This window comes from Saccopteryx bilineata, chromosome 12, assembly GCF_036850765.1.
Source record: "Saccopteryx bilineata isolate mSacBil1 chromosome 12, mSacBil1_pri_phased_curated, whole genome shotgun sequence".
Lineage (NCBI taxonomy): Eukaryota > Metazoa > Chordata > Mammalia > Chiroptera > Emballonuridae > Saccopteryx > Saccopteryx bilineata.
The window spans coordinates 23,778,289-23,801,304 of NC_089501.1; the positions used below are offsets into that span (position 1 = coordinate 23,778,289).

Genomic DNA, 23,016 nt, shown 5'->3' on the forward strand with positions numbered 1-23,016 from the left:
TTGTTTTTCTATCATTTGTTTTTGTTTGTTTGTGTTCCATACTTCTTTCCTCTGTTGCTACCTTTTTTAAGTCAAGTGTTTTTGTGGTGGTTTTTTTAAGGGTGGTTACCATTAAGTAATGAAAAGGGTACCTACCATATTCATTGTAGTACCCTATCTTATAAGTATTTCTGCACTTCATCATCCTTTGCTACTGTTAATCTCCATCCTCTCCCCCCTTTTTTTCCTTTGTTGTCACAGTTTAAGTTTGGTTTTATTGTGTTCTTGGTGGAGCTGTTACTTGTGGTGTTGTTTTCTTTTGTTCTTTGAATCTGGTTGGAAAACCCCCCTTAGTATTTCCTGGAGTGGGGGCTTTCTGTTGATAAATTCTCTCATCTTTTCTGTATTTGTGAATGTTTTTATATCTCCTTCATACTTGAAGGATAGCTTTGATGGGTATAGTATTCTTGGCTGAAAGTTCCTCTCTTTCAGGGCTTTAAATATTGGGGTCCACTCTCTTCTAGCTTGTAGAGTTTCTGCTGAGAAATCTGATGATAATCTAATAGGCCTTCCTTTATATGTTGTACTCTTCTTTTCCCTGGCTGCCTTGAGAATTTTTTCTTTGTCATTGGTTTGTGTCATCTTTATTATGATGTGCCTTGGAGTGGGTTTGTTGGGGTTAAGAAAACTTGGTGTTCTGTTTGCTTCTTGAATTTGAGGCTTTAGTTCCTTGCACAGGCTTGGGAAGTTCTCGTCTATTATTTGTTTGAGTATATTCTCCATTCCATTTTCTTTCTCTTCTCCCTCTGATATACCTATTATTCTTATGTTATTATTTCTGATGGAGTCAGGCAATTCCTGTAGGGCTTTCTCGTTTTTTATTATTTTTGAGTCTCTTTCTTCTTCTCTCTGTTGTGCCTCAAGTTGTTTGTCTTCTATTTCACTAATCCTATCTTCAATCTGGGCTGTTCTGTTAGCTAAGCTTGTTACCTCGTTTTTCAGCTCGTGAATTGAGTTTTTCATTTCTGTTTGATTTGTTTTTATAGTTTCAACTTCCATGGTAATATATTCTTTGTGTTCATTGAGTTGTTTTCTGATCTCCCTATATTGCCTTTCTGTGTTTTCTTGTATATCTCTGAGTATTTTTAAGATTTCTATTTTAAATTCTCTGTCATTTAGCTCCAAGGCTTCCAATATGTTAAGTCTTTTCTCCATAGATTTTTCCACATCTATTTGTGTTACCTCTCTTTCTTTTGTATCCATAATATTCGATTTCCTCTTTCTTATCGGCATCTGAGGGTGGTCTTATTGATAGCACACAGGCGCACTCCCTCGCGGCTTGAATGAGCGTCGCTGCTGCGGTAGCTTCCTCCACACCCTCGTCTCTCAGATTCAAGTGATAACAGTCCTTTTGCTTTCAGTTTGTGTGGAACTCCGGAATGCTCCGAGGATAAATTTTTCTGTTTCTAGTTGATAAATTTGTTGTGATTTAGGGGAGAGCTGTCGGACGCGCTTCTCACGGTGCCATTTCCGTGACGTCCTAAGTTCCTAATTTCTAAACCCAGTCACATTTCCAATCCCTCCTCCCCAAAGATACCTACTATTCTAAGTTCTAGTGTCATAATTAGTTCTCCTTTGTGTTTGGAAACTTTTATACTTTGAAACATAGAATATATTCTCTTCTGTATCTGGCTTATTTTTAACCATAACTTTATAGAGTATTTCATTGTATGGATATACCAAAACCTATTTATCTACTCCACTATTGAAGAACATTTGAGTTATTTTCAACTTTTACCTATCATAAATAATTTCATCTATGAATACTCTTGTACTGTACATGTTATTTGGTGCACATACATACATGTTTCTGTTAGGTGCATTTATGTATATGTTTCTGCAGGCATGTAATTTTTGGGTCATAGAGTATGTGCATGCCCAGCTTTACCACAAGGTTTTCCAGAATATACTCTCAGAAGAAGTTATAAAGTTTCAGTTTCTTCATATTCTTGCCATGATTTGGTACTGTCAGTCCTTTTTATTTAACCATTCTAGTGATTTTATAATGTTATCTTGCTGTAGTTTTAATCTACATTTCTCAGATAACTGATGAGATAAAATAGCTTTTCAATGTTATATTGGTTATTGTAAAGTACCTCATTTGTGAAGTAACTCATCAGGTATTTGTCCATTTTCTCTTAGTGTTGTCAGTACTTTTTGCTATTGATCGGTAATGGTTCTTGATATATTCTGAATACAAGTGTTTTTTAAGCATTCCTTGCCTGTTTTTATAGATAGTCTCTGCCCTACTCTGTGGCTTGTCTTTTTAATCTCTTAGTGGTGTCTTTAGCAGTATAATCTTTAATCAACAGGTTGAGTTTTTAATGTTTTTAAGTAATTTTTAAAAATCCCTGTCCATTTTGTAAGATTTGGCTTTGTTTGAACTAGAAAATATAATTTTTAAAAACTTTGACCAGGCTCATCAGCATAGTACAATTTCCTGAAATCAAGGGTACCCAGGCAAGGTCTCAGGCTTGGCAGTTTTTGGAAGCAAAAACAAGATCCAGTGGCCAAAAATTCCCTGTGATTTGAGGTAACAGTGATCATCAACAGCTGCTAACTTTATTAAAAAAAAACAAAGAAAAAACAGACGTCATGTATGTCATAATTAAAAAAAAACCCACTTTTTATGGAGTAGTCTTTCAAATAAATCCAAGCTGAATCTATCAGGCTTCAATATTTAACTTTCAAGTCACAGGAAAACAAGTTAGAACACCTAAAAGGAAGCCTACTCACAAGCAAAACAATCCTAGAATATCTGGACAATTTGAAGACATATGAAAAAATATACGAAATTTCAGAAAATAGGCTACAGTCTCTTAAATCGTCTCATCTTCCTAAAGTTGAAGTTGGTGGTAAGTATGTAGCTAGGATGACATAGGCCTCAGAGGAGGAGAATTTCAGTCTCGACTTGACTCCAGAAGGCGCACAGGAAGCTGCAGGTTGGAGAATGTTTCTGGGAAGGGTGTGGGGGATCAGGAAGTGATGTTGCAATCTAACAACAAGGATGAGCACATGAATAATATAGATTACATAGTGTTTTCAAAATCAACACTGAGGATCACGAGAGGTGCCTCAAAAAACAAGCCAAACAACTCTGAATCTGGTGACACTGCATTCAAGAGGCCCTGTGCTGTGGACCAGAAACAGTCTGCCCTGCACATCGAGAGCCTCTGAAAGCCCTCAGGGACAGTCGTCAGGGCAGCTCCTCTGAGGGGCAGGCATTAATAGGTGATGAAGCTGTTTCTCGCATGGGCAATGCTGTGTTGTCTGCTCCAGGACATGGAGCTTGGGGACGTTTATTTAACGATGAGCAGTATTTTTACTAAGGAACTTTAAGGGAAGCAGCTAGCTAATATGTGTTTTTATTGAAGGTTTTTTGGGCACCAATCCTGCAAGCATTCATCAAACTACATACATTCATGGTTAATGAAATTATCGGTTAACCCAGTCACTTAGATCTAGACCATCTGGAAGGATTTGTTGGTAGACAGTAACACAGACCAGAGTCTCCATGTGGCCAAGCTCACCATCCATCATGGCTCACCAATAGCTCTTGGCTAATTATAGGAAAATAAAGAGAGAAGAGAAGAATGTTTAGACCAAGTGTCTTTTCCACCTATATATGAAATTCTCACTTAATAAGCCCAAATTTAGACATGTCGTTTCTCTTTTGATGTTTTCCTAATGCATGTCTAAAGTACTAGATTGAGAGGAATTTAATTTTATGATATGTAATTTGCACAGGAACTGGAGAGATCTTAAATTTATATTGAGGAAATATTGACTATGAAGTAGAGTTGACATATCCACACAGAGACACACATATACACATGCAGCTACATACATACAGAACATTTGAAATTCTGCAGAAAATGCTTTCACTCACTCACACATTACTTTAAAGAGAGAGAAATTCAATAGAAAGTAAAATTGATGATAAGGGATATTTAAGAGCTGGGTATTTATTGATATGGGCTTTATATCACCAACATCTAGCCCCAAGATCATAGAAACACTTTAAATACATTTAAGTACTTACAGAAGTACATGATCTGTCATGATCTGCCACGTTGAAACTCAGCTGACAGAGAAACTAAAGAGCCAAAGCTGACAAATCAAACTCAGGTACAAAAGGATTAAACAATATCCTCAAATGCAAACCAGACTGGAGTCTAGGCTAAAGGCTCATCGTTTTCAGACCTACATTCAGATTCCCTTTATTACTTGCCATTTTATTCATTCCTATATATTTGTCATGATCTCCTAATGTAGTCACAGCATTGTGTATTACATTCTCTTTATGGCTATCAGAGGGTTTATTCCAGTTTATGAAAACTAGAAAATGCTGAATAGAGGAAACTGAAGGACCAAATAGAATAAAAACAATATATGTGTCCTCTACTTTTTATTTCCATACATTAGCGAAAAGGTAAAACAGTAGAACAAAAACCAGAAAGGGACTTGCAAAACATAATAACAATATAGTAATTAATTAAAACACTGACCAGGTGATGTTTGATTTAAAATATCATGTCACTCTTGTTTTAAAAATCAAGTTGTAAACAAACGATGGGGAGGTTGTGACTGTATTTTGGTAGTAATTTCACATTGCCACCAGATGGCAGTCTTCCCTGGGTCTTCACAGCTACCTTACAGAGTCTACCTATTCACTGCTGACTAAACAGTGGCATTAAATCTGTGTATTCGGTTTGAATGTGGGAAATCTGCCAGGATTCTGTGGCTCCCGGATTAAATGTCTCCCATTTGAAAAGAGACTTCCATGGGCAGAGGTTTTTATTTTTTCAAGACATCCACTTATCTTCCGGACAAAGGCTATTTACATAAACTCCAGGCTTAAGTTGAGCTTCTCAGGATCGCAGTTGGCACCTTTTCTTGATGTTCAGGACTCTAAGAGGCTGGTGACTACACTAGCGAATGTTTCAGAGTATTGTATTTCTTAAAGCCGAGCCAAGTGAGAAGTATCCAAATGCCACCCTTATCTCTAGTATTCTCATCTAATCTCAGCTCCCAGAGTATTTACTTAAAACATTTTTATTTTCTTGGCAAGGAACTATGTAAATACATTCAATTTTACTTTTTTACACATATACCCTTGAGATATTTCTGGCTAAAGTGTTAGGTTTGAGAATTTCACTAACTCCATGTGCACAAATATATCATACACTAATCCCAGAATAAAAGGCTTATATCAATGATCAGTGACACTTGCATTCAGGAATTATAAGCAATTGAGAATTCATCTATTCCTTATTTATTGCTAGAAAATCTCAATGCATTTTCCAAACTATTTTTAATTTGTACTTCTAGCAAATTTATATCCTTGATATGAATCAGTATTAGTGGATTACTTTTTCAATGCGGGAATTCAAATGATACTAGATACTATCTATATTCTTTATAGAGGAAAAGCTAGGAACTTATGCACAGAGTATCTGCTCAGGGTAAAGAGTGGGATGTGGGGCAAAGGGCCTTTCCAGGCAAGGGCATGATGGTGACTCAGGGAGGCATAGCTGAGGTGGGGCCCTGTCCCTATCACTCGGCCTTTTCTTGTTGAATGGTAGTAGAACATGCCATCCCAAAATATGACTCTAGGAATTCAGCTGCTTTGGTATATTAGTTATTTTGAGCTGCAGGTACTTGAAAAACAGCAAATGCAAAGAGAGACTGTCTCTGAACTCCCCTTATCTGCCTAAAGACAGATAGTCTGAAAGGTACTTGATTGTTATAAATCTCCTCCTTGGAATTTCTTCAACCAGAAGGTTGACTCTTAAACAGGTCAGAACAGAAATCACGACACCACACTCAGACAAAACCATCACAAACTATCATACCGCCCAGCTATTCTTCTTAAGCCCCTTCATCCGATCCTTCCTAAAACCATTTACTCTCCCCTAAGAGACCTACATTCCCCACCCCTTTTCCTACTAAGACAATATTTAAGCTAAAAGTTCTAAAGCTACCCCTTTGGATTATGCATATATGCGAGTTCTACATGTTAATAAATGTTCTGTTGTATAACCTATTAATCTGTCTTTTATTACAGGGTTTCAGCCAAGAACTCATAAAGGTAAAAAAAAAAAAAAACAGATTTGTTCCCTATATAACTCACACCTAACAGAGAAAAGCACAAGCTATTGAACAAAACTACAGGCAACTTAACCCGGCCTGAGATTCTCAAACTCTCCCCTCCACCTCTTTCCACACAGTGCAGTATGCTGCAGATTTAGACAACTTAAACTATTTTTTATATGCATAATATAAGGCAAGTGTTAAAATTCAGTATAGATTTAAGTAAAAAAAAACAACAACAACAACTCATTATCTAGAACTAAATTCACATTCACAGAGAACGGGACTATAATATAGTTGCCTAATAATGCAGCCTATGTGAATACAATCATGCATAAAAAAATAAAAAATTTTCTGTGGATAAGGAATTGGAGGTCAAATTATTTAGGTAAACAATACAAGGAGAGGTTGTAGTATTGTTCATACTAGTTGAAAACAGAGAACGTTCTATCCTTTTTTAATAGTAAAGAGGCATAGGTTTTTTTCACAGAAAATTAGAGTTTTCAATTTTACTTCTCTACTTAAAATTACTCTATAACTCTCTTTCTGTAGCCCAAAGGGTAAGTTCTAGACTAAATTCTTTGGCCTTTCAGATATGCACAACCTAGCATCGGGTCTCTTCTTCTATGCTTTGCATTGTGATCCTGAGTTGCCCTGACCCTGCTAATTTTCAAGTCCACCTTGCTACAAAGTGTGTTCCTGGCAGTCCTTCTACTTGCTCACCTTTCAAATTTCCAGGGAGTCCTCAATTCATATTTGATGAATATTTAATCAATCAAATAACTCATGATCATTTTTTGACTAGCCTGTTTGTAAGAAGCCAAATGGCTGGGAAATACGTGTTCACTTTTCCCTGGCCTACCGTAGCAAATTTCCCCAAACCAGTTCATTCAAAGCAGCAGAAATCTATTCTTTAAAAGTTCTGGAGATCAGAAGTTGAAATCATATTGTCGGCAGGGCTATATTCCCTTCAAAGTCTCTGGGGGAGAAATTTTTTTGCCTCTTCCAGCTTCTGGGGGGTGCTGACATTTTCTTGGTGTTCTTGGCTCGTGGCTGCATCATTCCAATTCCTGTCTCCATCTTCACATTGCCTTTGTCTCTGTGCTTTTGTGTGTCTAAACTCCCTCACTGTCTCTCTTATAAGATATGTATAGTGGCATTTAGGGTCTACCAGTTAACCCAGATAAATTCCTCCTCTCAAGACTTAATTACATGATTGCCTCATGAGGAAATAGTCATTCTTTTGCCATATACAGCAATAGTCAAATTATCAGGTGATTGAGATGTAGACATCTTTTCAGGGCCAACATGCAGGACATCACACCTGAGAGAAAATAATTAATGAGAACGTGAAATTCAAACTAGGTTCAGTGTTCCTATTCACACAATATGTTCTTGAGTAGACCTAAAATAAACATGGACATTTCTATAGCTCTGAAAGGGAACTCTTACACAGAGTATCTAGGTAGATTGCTATTGCTATGTGAGCTCCAAATAAACCACACCTCCAGGAGAATAGGAGGATGCAGAAGGCATAAGTGATAAACAGGTAGCTCAGGACACAGACAGATCATGGCACCATGGTCCAGCGTATTGGATGGGCCAGTGCTGTGAATGTTTGGAGACAGAGATCTCAAACACATGCGGTCCAGAGAGAAGCATTTGGGAGCTAGATCCAAAATCTGTATAAAGAAGCTCAAGATAAAAAAATCAATTTTCACTTCCAAGAAACAAAGATAGCAAGGATGAACAACTGTGGGACAAAAGTAAATTAAAATTAATTCCACCTACCTCCAAGGGCAAAGAAAAAACAGAGGAACTAGCAGTGGGCAGGAAGAGGTGGCGTGTGAAACAAGGAGAGCCCGGGCAGCCTACTGAATGCTGCAAAATCTAACAAATTGTTCCAAATATATAAACGGAGATGAGGCTTTGTATGATTCTACAATCTACCACTTTTCCAATATTCTCATGCTCTAAGATTCCATTATACTAATAGTTAAAAACACAAAGTGGTTTATAAGATTATTCGCTGAAGGAAGGGCTCCCTTTCAGCTGGTGTGTGTTTGCACTGAGCAGACCAGCATCTGTTCTCAGGTAGGGCATGTTTGCAAAGGCTGAAGCTCATTCTCATCTTCTCCAGTATTGTTGCTGACCATGTGCATGGGCATGGAATCACAGGGTTGGAAAACGAGCCGTTGGAGAAGGGATCACTGGACTGTGAGGCAGACATTGTCCCCTGATTCTTCCAGAGGAAGAAATAGAAAAAATAATTAGAGTTTGGCAACAGGAAAATCATCTGTTTTCTTTCTGCTTTATGGGTTTTTCCTGAGCAGGTGGAAAGCATTTATCTCAGAGACCATCTAAAGAGGAAGGTATTAAAATGTATACATTGCCAGTAACAAAACAGTCATAGGGATGGAAAGTACAATAGGGAATATTGTAATAAGTATGTATGGTGTCAGGTGGGTACTAGACTCATTGGGTGATTATTTCATAAATTATATAGTTATATAAAACATATAACTATATAATCACTAATCATATTGTACATCTGAAAAAATATAAAATGGTATATCAGCTGTAACTGAAAATTGAAAAAAGGAATTAAAAAAACAAAAGCTATCTAAAATTATTTAAAAACCCATAAAATCAAGTACTAGAAACACGAACACCTTCAGAGTCCATGAAGCAGAAATCATGGGGGAAAAACAGACCATAATTGTGATTGACTTCAGAACTGAAGTTACCAGTTTGTGATCCCTGAATAATAAGAGTATCTTGTCAGACAAACACTATTGAAGTTTGGAAACCTCTAGCAGATTTGAACATTGATAAAAATCTTTATTGGATATAAACTTCAAACTGTTCATAGCCATAGCTCACTTATAGAAAAAAGAACAGAACAAAAATGATTAATAAAAAAGCAATTTCAGTTAAACTCATTTGCACAGCCAATCCAATTGATTCTCCCAATAGCAGCTTTTAATTGGCCTAAAATCTCCCAATGTCACTAAAATAATGACCATATGCAAGGCCAGCCTTATTTCACTGCGTTGCTATAGAAAGACATGAGAACACAGACATCTTGACTATTTTTCCTTTGTTATCTAAAAACGAAGCCAGGATGTGGTTACAAATGTGGTTGTGGGGAAGGAGAGGACTTACTATCAAAGTAAGTCCTGCGATGAACGTAGCATTAGACCTTGAGAGAGCATCTGTGAGCTACTGGGATTCCAAAGTAAAATATAAACCACTTAGTACAATACTTTTTCAAGAAAATATCAATGAGAAGTTAGGGGGCATTATTATTATTATTATATATTATAAAATAAACATATATGTTGTGTATTACCAGAAAATGTTCTAACAAAAATTAAAAATTTCTTTGCTTTTGTAATCATGTTTGAAAACAGGTACCCTTCTCTCTTCCCATTGTCATATACATAGAAAGACATTTGTACTTGTTCTCTTGCTCACACTTGAAAAGTACTTAAATCTTATAGACACCTTCTATTAGAAACCAATAAAACCCCACAAATGCTGCAGCTCTGTAAGAAATTCAGTTTTAAGTCAGAAAACATCATCCATCTTTATTTTCTTAACATGTACTTAATGTTTGTTATTATTAACGGAAACAGCAAAAGATAATGGTCCACAATACATAAATTATAAAAAAGTATATGTAAGCTTACCATTTCTTTTAAACGCTGCTCTTAAGTTTTCTAGTGCATTTTCAGTACTTTTAAGGGTCGAATAATGATCTGTGATCTATACCTCATTTAAATATAATTACCATTTTTATTTCTTTTGGTGTTTCTTCTGATCTTGAAAAAGTCTCATAGAATAACATTGTTTGCTGTTGCTTATCAAATTTTATTTGCAATATTATAGACTTAGAATCACAGAGGGAGAAATAACCTGCCAGATGTCTTATGCACTCTGCTCCATAACAAAATAAAGATGCAAAATGAAGGGAATGAGGAGAGTAAGCCAACTAAGGATAAACAGTAGTTCTAAAGTGAATTCTTAAGGCTAGAAGCACACAAAAATCTAGAGACACAGCAGAAGGTGTTCAGCTATATGTAATTTGATGTCCAGCTTCTCCAAGTCCTAAGTGACCTGTGGAAATCATTTATGATTCCTCTGCTTTTCAGTTAATCCTTTAGAAAAAAAAAACCTCATTCTCATAACAGACTTGCTTACCTAATCAATTTCTTATTTCATAAATTTGTAAAGTTAAATTATAAAGTTAATTATGAAATTGACTTAGCTTCAAAATTGACTTTCTAAATGTGAATACACCATAGGAACTTCAGTTATTTTCCTTTATTCTCAGCAACCACTTCTTTTGTCATTTTTCACTGGTGCCAGATTATTTGTTTGGGGATCAAATGTCATATTATGAAAATTATCAGGGTTCCGATGATTCCTTTTGTCTTCCATCTAGCCTGAGCAGTCTCATCCCATTATCTGGGCCAGTCAGTAACTGTTATATATTTCATATGATTCTCTGGTTGGGAAGACAAGAGAATCATAGGAAATATAGGAGAAAAAGAGAATATGGATCATTGTGGAAAAGAGTATGGTGGTTCCTAAAGAAATTAGACAGAATTACCATATGATCTAGCAATGTGTCCATTGACAGATGAATGAATAAAGAAATATAAATTATACATAGAGTGAACTATTATTCAATCTTAAAAATAGAAATGAAATTCTGACAGTCAGCAACATGGATGAAATTTGAAGACATTAGGCTTATTAAAAAAAGTCAGACACAAAATGGACAAATACTGTATGATTTCACTTCTATGAAGTACCTAAGTAGCCAAATTCATAGAAACAGAAAGTAGAATTGTAGCTGCAAGGGTCTGTCAGGAGGGGAAATATAAAGTTCATGTTCAATGGATACAAATTTTCAGCTTGAGAAGATGAAAAAGTTCCAGAGATGGATGGTGTTGATGTTTGCAGAACAATGTGAATGTACTCATGCCATTCAACTATACACCAAAAAGCTGATTAAATGGTAAATTTGCTTCATATATACAGCAGTGGGCAAAAGTAGGTTTACAATTATGACTATGCAGAATACACAGCTTATTCTTCTATCATTATTTATTAATTATTTCATTACTTTCCATACAAACAACTGGAAACCTATGTTCACCCACCCCTGTATTTTACCACAATAAAAAGAGTTAAAGAATATTTCTTCCTGAGTTCTATAAAAATCATTGAGTAAAATAATCATAATAAAAAAGCAAATTTTCTTAGAAATATTACACAACATGTGTATAGAGAAAGTGGGCTATTTATTCTCTTGATTCTTCAGCATGCCAGGTGGTTCAAAGATTAAAGGAAAGAAGTACCCTTGGGTGACGGTCTTCTCCCGACTAAAATAACTGGTATCTCAGTTCCAGTCCTGGTTTTTGCATTCGAGCCTCTTCATTTCAAGTTTATCACGTGACTGTTAATTATCTGGGCATCAAACATTTCAGATACGAAGTTTAAGCCTGAGAAAATGTCGTCACCCTGAATTTTTCTCCCTCCCAGAGCCAAATTAAATGAAAAAGTCTGTTTGACATTTAGAAATTCATGGATGCAAATGGAATGAAGGAAAGTTCATGTTAGAAATATGCTTGCAGCTTAAAAGGAGTTAAAAACAGATACCTGAAAAAATAGTAAGACCATAAAGGCAATGTTCAAGGGATGCACTATTCTGTCCTTAAATGTAATGGGGATGGAAAATAAAAGGTTTCTTAAGATAGAGTCTCTTAAGAAAGATGTACAAGTGTTTCTTAGTTGCTGTGATATTAGCTTTGTGGGTAGATGCCGAACTGAAACAAACTACAGTCACTTTATTGTGCCCAGGGTACTAGACATGTGCGATGATGATGATGATTAAGCCAATTTCTTTTATAAATCTTAGCTCAAATTTCTCAGGTTCACAGTGCAACACAAAAGCAAATCTTGTATTTAGAGTAAGTTCTGCTAAAATAATCTATAAATAGTGAAGAGCAATTCTATGTTTTTTTTCAATATTATATTATTCTAGTCATTTCTGTATTATGCTTACTGCTTATGTGTATTTCCTTAGGTAAAAGAACAACAACTTCCAACAATACAATGTTACCCTTTGAAACCTGCTTTTGGTTTAAAAAAAAAAAAACTACACAGTAAATACAAACAATTGAGATCTAGAAATAAAACCACTATTAAATCACTGAAATTGATCAACTTTTCAATATCTGATATCAGGTACAATGATCAAAGTTGTCACTGGAACAGATGGTTTATTGACTGTTTCAGGCAATTATTCTCCAATAAGTTGCAAAAGCTGCAAATGTCTTGATTGTGTTTGCCAGAATTGTCTGGTCCCTAACTCTAGCTCAGGATGTTAAAAGAGGTTGATCCTTTGAAAATTTTCAGTAGAAGCGAAGTTTCTCTTTAGTAGTCTCTTCTTGCTCAGTCTCCCTCATTCCATTCCCACATCCCCCTTAATATTCATATGTTGCGCCAGATCTTTCATATTTTATCAAATGCACAATTAAAAAGTAAGAGAGGAAAAGACTAAAAGAGAAATAAAACACAGTGGAATTTACGTTGATGGCTTTTGAGTTTTAGAGATATTAAAACAGAATGCTCTAGCTTCATAGAGCAATCAGCTAAAGTGACCAAAACAGTACCCACATTGACGTAACGTGGGAGAACTTAAATTATTTTCCAAACCTTATGGAAAATATTTTGGAAATACGTCTCAAGGACTTAAATATTACTATACCCTTGACCAATAATTCTACTGGTAGGAAAGCTGCCTAAGTAACAAATCTTAAATATAAAATATTTCATAGAGAAAAATTAGAAACACTCATTCAAATAACAATCAAAATTCTAAGAAATACAGAATAACTGTAGACACTGTGGTTAATCCATAAGGTAGATTCTGAAAGCCATTTAAAATTATGATCTATAACATATCAATATCACTATGTTATGAGAAAAACAACAATACATGCATGGCATGTTATGTAATATGTATATTTATTCTATACATCAAACTTCAAGTGCTGGTCTGTTGGATAAACATAGTATATCAGTATTTTATCTCATGGGTGGATTTGGATACAATTCTAATTCAACATACTGAGTTATGTTATTTAAAGGAAAAAATAACATTATATAGACCCATTATCTTATATTTATAAACATGAATAGAATTCTCAAAGATTGACCATACTATAAGATTTAAAAGCATAAAATGCCTAATGTTGATACATATACTTAGAACATTAAAACTATTTGTTTCAACCTGAGTTGATATCCATCAATTTCTCTCTTTCTCCACCAGTTATTCTTTTACTGCCTTCTTCTTTCAAGCAATCATATTCTATTATATATTATTAGGTTCTCTTTCTCTCTCTTACTAAAATACTCATGGTCAAGATAGCTGCTGAAGCTCCACCTATCACATTCATTGCCACGGTCAACCTTCAACCTCCCTTTGAGACATTTCTTAAATTGACATATATCATTTCATGTTCGTATTTCATTTGCCATAACTTTGTCACATAACCAACCTAGCAGCAGGGAAAGCTAAGAAAGTGTTACACTGGAAACCATACCTTGAAAATCAGGGATTCTGTATTACAAAGGAGAAGGTATAGAGGAACAATTGGAAAACAAATAACAATCTGTCACATATCTCATACTCTTCAGTAAATTCCCATGCTACTTAATGTCTGAACAAAGTAGGTGTTCAAGAAATATTTGAATAACAGTATTTTAAAATTTTAATTCAACTGATGTAAGATTATTCAGTCAGAAATTTGGGTGAATAATCTAGAAGTGTCAATTCTAGCTCTTAATATTAAACAATCAAAGTGTGCTAAAATTTTTAACAATAAGAATGCACTTCTTATTAAAATGTTATTTTAATACTACAAAATTGGAAATCATAAATAATCAATAGAAGACTGGTTATATAAATTATATTATATCCATAAAATATAATATTACATATGAAAAGTGTAGCTTTTATAGTAAATAAATTGAAAAGAGCTGATTACATATTACATTTAGCAAAGGGAAAAGAAACTGAAAGATCTATCAGAATTATTAAGGTATTTAACTAAGTACTGAATTATAGGCAAGTTTATGTTTACGCTTTTCTATCTGTTTTTCAAAATATTTTTCTATAACAGCATTTATGCACAAAAGACAACTTATAGTGGAGCCACTTTTAGGTCAGAAGAGCACAGAGGGTTTTCCAAGCAACCTGTGTTTGAAGCTGTCTGTGCAGTGGCAGCAGACAGCCAGAACCCTGCTGCTAGGAGAATCAGGCAGCCCAGAAAGTGGGGCGTGGATACTGAAACTGCCTGAGAAATGGGTTCACTATGGTGGATGACCCAAAGAGATTCTTGTATAAAAAGTTACCAAAGGTTGAAGGGCTCCATGCTATTGCTGTGTCAGACAGCGATGGAGTCTTTGTTATTAAAGTGGCCAATGGTAACACTCCGGAGCGTGCTTTGAGATGTGGTTTCTTATCTCCTTTTGTTCTTGCAACAAACCAAGGGAGTAAACTTGGACTTTTAAAAAAATAAAAATATCATCTGTTACTATAATACCTACCAAGTGGCTCAATTTAATCATTTACCTTTGGTGATGAGTTTCATAGCCAGCAGAAAGGCTAAAACAGGACTGTCAGTCTATAAAGGGAACTGGCTCCATTATTTGAAGATTTGAGACAAGTTGTAGAAGTTTCTTAATCTGACAGTGGTTTTGATATCTACCTTATCTTCATTATTATAGACGCAGTATCAATCTAGCAATCTTGAGACCACAACAATACTTGTATCCATGAACTCAGGAAAGGGCCCCCTTTCTACCTTACACTAAAGAAAGCATCTATAGATGTAATTTATGGCCAGCTTGTTATCTTTTTCTTGTATAGGTCTCATTTACTGAGATCTGGGGATACCACAGAAATGGTTCAGTCTATCACAGCTCTCATGAGTTAGCCCAGTCACCACATCTACATGAGATTCTCTTCAGCGGGTCAGAATCAAAACTGTACTCTGATCCAGCTGGACCATGAAGTGCTCTTTCTTTTTTTTTTTTTTTCTGTATTTCTCCGAAGCTGGAAACGGGGAGAGACAGTCAGACAGACTCCCGCATGCGCCCGACCGGGATCCACCCAGCACGCCCACCAGGGGGCGATGCTCTGCCCCTCCGGGGCGTCGCTCTGTCGTGACCAGAGCCACTCTAGTGCCTGGGGCAGAGGCCAAGGAGCCATCCCCAGTGCCCCGGCCATCTTTGCTCTAATGGAGCCTCGGCTGCGGGAGGGGAAGAGAGAGACAGAGAGGAAGGAGAGGGGGAGGGGTGGAGAAGCAGACGGGCGCTTCTCCTGTGTGCCCTGGCTGGGAATCGAACCCCGGGACTTCTGCACGCCAGACCGACGCTCTAACACTGAGCCAACCAGCCAGGGCCTCTTTCTTGTACATTCTGCCAGGCCTGCAGAATGAAGCAGATACTTTTATTATGAATAATAATGAGGGAATATTTTTATTTATTGTTTTATTTCTTTGCATTGTGTGTGAAGAAGATTAAATGGCTTAGTAAAAGTAATAAAATCAATATAATCACTAACTTTCCTGTGTGTATATTATTTTGCAGTATAGATGAATATTACTAATTGATTTGAATGTTCTCAGAGGGTGCTGCTGTTTAATGAAAATAATAGCTAATGGTTCTTCTCCCACTCTGCTTTCTAACCAATCAGTGTTTTCATGTTTGTCTGTTCTTTATAAAATTTAGATGTGAATCATTATTGAATTCTGTTTACAATATTCATACATAAACATGATACTACAGCCATCTTTTTCAATACATGAGTATAAATAAAATAGTATTTTTAAAAATAAAAAGAAAGAGCATAAAGCTCATAATTTATATTGAATATTCTTTATATTCTGGTCAAGAGATAATTGAGAGACACAAGGAATCTCCATCTTATTTTTTTTATTATGCAAGTTTCCCTATTTCCTCCCATTCTCTCAGACACACACACATGCATGTACAAGCACACATTCACACGAATACACACTTTCACAGAAAACAGGCTAGTTACAAATGAAAAAAAGAATAAAGAAACCTCCAAGGGAACCAAATCAACTCTCCATAAATGGAAAACGACCAGAAAAAATACCACATTATGAAGTGAGCACGTGTAAAAAAAGACTTGATGTTTCTGCTAATTTTTTCTATAATTAGCAAAACTGTGAGTTGATACTAATGGCTAACAAGATCTGCTGGTAGGACTATAGTCGTGCCTCTGTTGGGTAAATTGCATTTACTTGGATTTATTCAGTTGAAGAGTCTGCTCTACCAACACACATAATCAGATTTGAAGGCCAAATGGATGTGTTGTGAATAGTGCACCAAAATGAGAATCAAGAAATACAATTATCTTGCTAAAATCACAATCTCTCAGAAACTCAGTTTCTATTTTCACCTATAATAATATAATAATATAATAATGTACTATTTAGATGCTTTACTGAATTAAAATCTGATATTCATACCTCAAATTATTCATACCTTAAATTATTTCATGATAAAAGCAGCCCTGGAATGAAAACTAAGGGACATAAATTTCCTTTCTTAGTTCTACTCCTAACTAGACAATGTGTTAGGGGCTACCAGTATATTTGTAAACGAACGGGTAGAATAGGATGAACTCTAAGGTCTCATTCACTTTTACTTTCCATGATTTTTTTGCGTATGGCCTCTATAACAATTTCACATGCCAGAATATTGCCATTGGCAAAAATCTCCTCACATGTAAAATCCGATCCAGCCCTGAGGATAATATGCCTTGTTGAGTTTAAAGCTCATTGCAGGCTGAAAGCCATTCTTCCTTTCGCTGAAAAACACATAATTATTCAGTCTATGCATCTCACAGTGTGTGTAACTTCTTTACTCTCCATTGTTCAAAACTGACAAGAGCATAAAGATACGTGGTGATTATAAACTGCAAGGAAAGCAACTGAACTCGGGATTTATTCAAACCCCAGGACTGATGCTCTCTCTGTCAAATTAATGGAGAAGAAAAGTCTTCATGAAACTAGATATGAAGTGCTGCACAAAGAAGGTCTGAAACAGAAAGGAATGATTCCTGTTCACACACAGGCTCTATCATATTTCCAATCCTCCCTTAGGATTTTTGCTGCCTGTGCCATGCACCTTCATAGGAAGTGGCATTCCTCATGTAGCAGTAAGCTTACAGATAAGTCTGAAATAAATGCTGTGATAGGACCAGGAATAGTTCAGAGAATCTTTGAAAAGAGGTAAGATTTCAATTATGTCATCTTATTCTGTAAGACTCTGACAAAGCATTACCTAGTCATATGCCTAAATGATCCTAGACCTTACTAGATTGAAGATGAAGTTTAAACCATAAAATAAGCCTTATAATATCCTGGATGTATAAATAAACTAGAAGTTATTCGAGCATAATACATCATGAATAATTGCAGCCAGTTTCACTGACCACTGTAACACTATGTCACGAGTTTTACAGAAATAGATTTGGAGTTTTGAGTAGATCTAAGTATTTTTTAAAAAGGCAATTTGCTTGATCTCTTCTGGGACAGTAGTAAATAGTCATTTCTAATCCCTGCTCATTTTTTTTTTATGAAATAGGGGCACTACTTCCTCAAGCACTTGGAAATGCTTATGAGAAATGATCTACATAAAAAAGTGTATAATAGCTTCATTATAATCATTACTATTACAGGGTATTCGGATACTTCTGTCAGATGTCAATCAACTAACTCATTGAACCTAGATTGTAATGAAACAGCTGGCCTTACAGGAAGAGAAAATATTACTGGTGTCCTATTCTGATTCATAGCACATGTTAATCACCATTAATTGAAAAAAATGTACTTTTAACAGAGAAAACCAAGGAAATATTATGGTTTATATGTATATATCATTCTTTTGAAGTAGGCATACATTTTTTCATAGCCTTGGCCTATAAGAAAATGTATCTCTTCATATATACATTTCAAGTATTTTTTAATGTACCTCATATTGTATTTTGTATGGTAAATCTGTAAAGAACACACAAAACAACTCATTAATTATAGGCATAATTTTATTGTGTCTGATCACAGATTCTAAACCAGGATATCAATACATCATTAACATAAGAGCTGTTCTCCTAACAAATATTTGGGTTGGATTCCTGTAACTGTAGCACAAAACAAAGTCAATCCAAAACTTCTTGCTTGATTTAAAACAGGAAAAATCTGTTTGTTCTACGATTGGCTAATAACTGATACAATTTTAAGTTAATGATTGAAATTTATAGGAAAATTAAAATACGATAAAGAAGCTGCTTGATATTCATTTCACATTACTTAAATGTATTACAAAACATAGATTATATAAGCAGTCCCCAACCTACAAAGGCACTGTATTCCTACCCTTGAGTAAAGAGATTTGGAGAGTTTTTCTACAAATGCTTTCTCACCTATGTAATGCAGGCCCCAACCTACAAAGACCCTGTATTCCTACACTTGAGTAAAGAGATTTGGAGAGTTTTTCTACAAAAGCTTTCTCACCTATGTAATGCAGGCTTCTGGACATTTTCATAACAGTTGATTCAATAGAGTTAAACTTTACTACAAATAATATTTTCAAATTGCTACTTAACACAGTATTCTAGTGGTGACATGCATATGTATTTGCAGCTCAGGATGCTATGGCTAAATTATGCTGTCATAGACTCAGACACTTGCTATCTCTTCACTCTGCCATTCTTAAGATGTCAGTTCTGTTCACTGATCAATTTCTCTCATGGTCATGAGATAGCTAATGGCAGCACTCAATAAAATGCTCTGTAGTTCACACTGACTGGAAGACAAGGAAGTTTCCCCTTCACCTAGGGAATGGAATGCAATTTCCTTCCTTCAGTCTCATTGGGCAACCTTGGAGTATTTGCCCAACTCTCAGACTGATAATGATATTAGAAAAATTGTCCTACACAGATGATAAAAGAACCTTGAAGCTTGGGACAAAGGATTCAAAATGAAAGAGCTAGATTAGAAAGAAAGAGAATAGTAATGCATTCTGTATATCCATAACACAACTTTAGGAATTTTGGAAGGACAGAACTGGAGACAATAAAAGCAGTTGAGGAAAGAACAATGAATGGCAGCAACTATTCAGATTGATGAACTGTTTATAAATTATGTATTGATAGTGAATGCAATTCTTATAATATTCATGCAATATATATGTAAACTTATATTTCTAGAAATTATTGCAACTAATTAGAAAATTTTCCCAAGAAGGCAGGTTAAGGATTATTTTAAAACTCCATTTCACCCATTTTTTTAAAGGACTTCTTTTTTTTGTGTGTGTGACAGAGTCAGAGAGAGAGAGAGAGAGACAGACAGACAGACAGAAAGAGGTACAAATGGGGACAGATAGGAACAGACAAACAGGAAGGGAGAGAGATGAGAAGCATTAATTCATAGTTGTGGCATCTCAGTTGTTCACTGATTGCTTTCTCTGTGCCTTGACCAGGGGGCTACAGTAGAGCAAGTGACCCCTTGCTTAAGCCAGCTACCTTGGCCTTCAAGCCAGCAACTTTTGGATTCAAGCCAGAGACCATGGGGTCACATTTATGATTCTATGCTCAAGCCAGCGACCCCGCACTTAAGCTGGTGTACCTGGGCTTAAACTAGATGAACCCACACTCAAGCCAGCAATCTCAGGGTTTCAAACCTGGGTCCTCTGTGTCCCAGTCCATTGCTCTATCTACTGCGCCACTGACTAGTCAGGCTGAAGAACCTTCTTTAAAAAACTGTATGACAGGCTTGTTATTTTGGTAACACTTCATTGAAGAATAATTTTGCTCTCCTGGTATGTAAGGCATCTTTCCTCCAAAACAGCCAGCATCTATAAAACATATCTTTCAGGACCATACAATGATCCAAAACTGTATTTGGCATTAGTATCATCATCATGAATTAGACCCATGCAACAGAATTCAAGGGTATAGCTCATGATAACCATTGACTCCTTAAATAAAAAAGACCTAAACACTTTTCCAAATTAAATGTTATTATAAGGGACTAGTTAGTTTGGCTTCCCAATATAAGTAAGTTTTGGATCTTTACTATTACACCAATGGAGATGTCAAAGAACAAGAATTATGATGTTCCTAATAGAATGTTTCACATTTCACATTTTGATCCAAAATATACATTTGTTTCCATTGTCCTATAGAATGCTGGAAGAAACCCTCTGACATATATAATGCCATTTTTTAAAGTTTTTATTTTTTACTTTGGTATTGACAGTATAATTTTTAATTGAATATTGAACAAATATTGTCCACAAATTATAGGCAGAAAATCATCAACATTCTCATCTTACATGTCACATACTTGAGCAATCAATATTCAACACTAAACTCATCCAAATACTGCAAATGGTTCATAGTATAGAATCAGATATAACATTAAAATATTCTCCTTTTCTTTTAAAAAAGAAAGGTGTTATCAGCATATCAGCATTGTCTTTAAAAAGTAAAGGGTTTCAATTTAACCTTGTTTAACTGTCTAAAAATCTACATGCAAAAATATCAATATGCAAGCAGGTTCTCATTTGTATGATTGTGGAGGAACAACAGTATAGAGCTGCTGTCAGGTTACAATGGTAGCACACAAACATCTCGTTAATCCATAGATCAAATGCAACTATAAAATCATAGACAAATTTTACCAAACCTAAGGTTATTACTAATCAATTTCAATTTTTGCAACAGCACATAAGATGAAAACTATTATATGACATTTCCTTACAGAGTATGTCCAAGACCAAATTTAAGTGGCTCTATGTCCATTGCCTTTAATATTACTTTTGATAAGGTGATAATAAAAATAAAGAGATAATAATAATTAGTATTAAAAAATTCAGAAACACACCGGCACTTGTAAATGAAACATTTTTTTCTGACTACTCTATCAGTCAACTGCCTTCTCAATTATTTTTCACTAATTATTTTTGATTGACATGATAGCTCTTTTATTTAGCTAAAGAAATAAAGCCTAGAGTGTTGGTATATTTTCTGGTTTTTAATGTGCTACTTAATGTAATTCAAAAGTGAGTTTCATCACATTGGTTCACTGTTTACTTTTATGAGGGTATGATAATGTCACTGAACTCCAAAAAGTGACTTCTTGGCAGTCTAATTTTTATATCCTAATAGAAAACACCACTACAATTAATCTAAATTTTTTCTGCTAAGTAGAAAATATATAATAACTTTTTCCTCATTATAATGTTTCTGTCAATTTGTGGTTTTGTAGCAAAAATAAAATAAAATTATATCATAATTAAAAAATGTAACCACCTTATTTCCAAAAGGAAAAGTAGAAAATCAAAATTATCTGTACTGCAAGTTAAAAGAACACTTATTTATTCCATAGGAAAGCTTTCTACCTGAACTTTCTGTGATGACAGAAGTGTCCTGTATCTGAGTTATCCATCACACTAGCTACTAGCCACATGTGGCCTCTGAGCACTTGAAATGTGCCTAGTTGAATTAAGAAACTATATTTTTAATTTCAGCTATTTAAAATTTAAATAGCTCCACATTGCTAGTGGCCATATTAGCCATGACATATGGCATAATATGTTACTGGATTCTTCAATTATTGTCAGAGTTTCTGATGATGTATTTAAGCCTTGGGTTATACAGACTGCTCACAAAAATTAGGGGATATTTGAAAATGAATATGAAGCAATAAAAAAGAATTTGATTTTTTAAATTAAACAAGAACATCAGAAAAGCAAATGACAAGTCAAAAATAGATGTTCAATTATGCAAATGAGATGCAAAATCAACTTTTATTTCATTGGTAAAAATGCACTATACAAAAGATTGAAAGTCCTGGAGTATCAGCACATTTCCCGATTTCCTAATTTCTGTGAGCAGCTTATTCTTGAATAGACAAAAATACACTAAAAATATGATCACTTTTAAAGGAATTAATGTTTATGTACTTTATCTGTAAAGAAATCAATTCAGTCATGCAGATAATAGGTAGAGAGAAAGACAGTCAGAGACAGAGACTGTATTAGTTAATTTAAATTAGTAGTTTTGGCCCTGACCAGTTGGCTCAGTGGTAGAGCATCAGACCAGCATGTGGAAGTCCTGGGTTTGATTCCTGGTTGGGGAGCACAGGAGAAGCACCCATCTGCTTCTGCACCCTTCCCCCTCTTCTTTCTTTCCATCTCTCTCTTCCCCTCCCACAGCCAAGGCTCCTTTGGAGCAAGGTTGGCCCGGGCACTGAGGATGGCTCCATGGCCTCTGCCTCAAGCACTAGAATGGCTCCAGTTGCAATGGAGCAACACCCCAGATGGGCAAAGCATTGCCCCCTAGTTGGCATGCCAGGTGGATCCTGATCAGATGCATGTGGGAGTCTGTCTCTCTGCCTCCCTGCTTCTCACTTCAGAAACACACACGCACACACACACACACACAAATTAGTTGTTATATCAACTATTACCAATTCTTAGTGGGTTGCAACAATATAGTTTATTTTTTATTCCTGTTATATGTTTTTTTAATTTTTTCGCAGTTCAGCTATAGCTAGACTCTGGGATCAATTTAGAATGGCTACTCTTTAGGGCTTAATAATTTGGGGGTAGAGAGAAGAGAACAATGTTGGATCTATTGACTCTGAAAGCTTTTTCTCAAAAGTGATAGAAATTACATATATCACATTTCATCAGCCAAGTCAAGATATATGGGCAAACATAGATAATCATAGAGTCTTACATAAGTTTGAAATATCTGGGTTGGAG

The 23,016-nt window shown here is 35.4% G+C and overlaps 1 protein-coding gene and 1 pseudogene across 1 annotated transcript in view; one reads left to right on the forward strand and one right to left on the reverse strand.

Moving 5' to 3' along the window:
• Positions 1 to 23,016, reverse strand: part of THEMIS (thymocyte selection associated) — a 204,718-nt gene that overhangs the window by 39,609 nt on the left and 142,093 nt on the right. The gene's annotated exons all lie outside the window — the stretch shown is intronic.
• Positions 14,526 to 14,897, forward strand: LOC136316425 (ragulator complex protein LAMTOR3 pseudogene; annotated as a pseudogene).